This window comes from Heterocephalus glaber, unplaced genomic scaffold (assembly GCF_053883595.1).
Source record: "Heterocephalus glaber isolate CG9 unplaced genomic scaffold, H.glaber_assembly_v1.0 deba00001472, whole genome shotgun sequence".
Taxonomy (NCBI): domain Eukaryota; kingdom Metazoa; phylum Chordata; class Mammalia; order Rodentia; family Bathyergidae; genus Heterocephalus; species Heterocephalus glaber.
This window is the reverse complement of record NW_028258315.1, coordinates 71,121,254-71,122,378: the sequence shown is the minus strand read 5'-3', so window position 1 is coordinate 71,122,378 and position 1,125 is coordinate 71,121,254.

The following is a 1,125-nucleotide window of genomic DNA, read 5'->3' as shown; positions in this document are numbered from 1 at the left end:
TTACCAACAAGTTCAGAGTGGCCGCTGTATCCTCCTCACTTGGTCCAATAAGCATAATGCCATCAATGTAATGGATCAGCATGATACCTTGTGGAAGAGAAAGGCAGTCAAGTTTACTGAGAACTAAGTTGTGAGACAGGGCTGGAAAGTTAACATACCTCTGAGGTAGAATAGCAAAGGTGTATTGCTGACTTTGCCAGCTGAAAGTAAATTGTTTCCGGTAGGCCTTATTGATAAGTAAATGGAGAAAAAGGCATGTGCCAAATCAATAACTGCATACCAGATGCCAGGAAATGTGTTAATGTGCTCAAGCAAGGAAACCACATCTCATACAGCAAATTTACTTGGAGGTACCACTTGATTAAATTTAGAATAATCCACCATCATTCTCCAAGCTCCATCTATCTTTTTCTGTATAGCCTAAACAGGAGAGATAAATGGGGATGTGGTGAGAACCACCACCCCTGCATCTTTCAAATCCTTGATGGTGGCTCTAATCACTGTAATCCCTCTAAGGATGTGATATTGTTTTCGATTTACTATTTTCTCATATAGAGGCAACTCTAATGACTTCCACTTGGCCCTTCCCATCATAATAGCTCTGACAATACAAGTTAGTGAATCAATGTGAGGATTCTCCCAAGCACTAAGTATGTCTATCTCAATTATGCATTCTTGAACTGGGGAAATGACTACAGGATGGATTCAGAGACCTACTAAACCCACTGTGAATCAAACCTTAACTAAACTTCATTGGTCACCTGACCTCCATAGCCCTCTACTCTTACTGGAAGGCCATAATGATGTTCTGGAGTCAGGGTTAGTTTAGAACCAGTGTCCAGTAGTCCCTGATATGTGTGACTATTTCCCTTTCTCCAAGGCACTGTTACCCTGGAAAAAGGCCTTTGGTCCCTTGCAGGAAGAATGGAAGAAAGACTGAGAGTGTAAGTTTTGGTAGTGCCCTTCCTCAATGGGACCAGGCCTAATCTTCATTCAAGAGATTCTGGGTCTGTAAATTGGCTCAAGTTGGGGAACTGGTTGAGAGGCCATGATTCTTTGTTGCTATGATTTGAGGTAGATTTTTGTTCATTTCCCCTATAATTTTTGTACTTATAAAAACCCAAT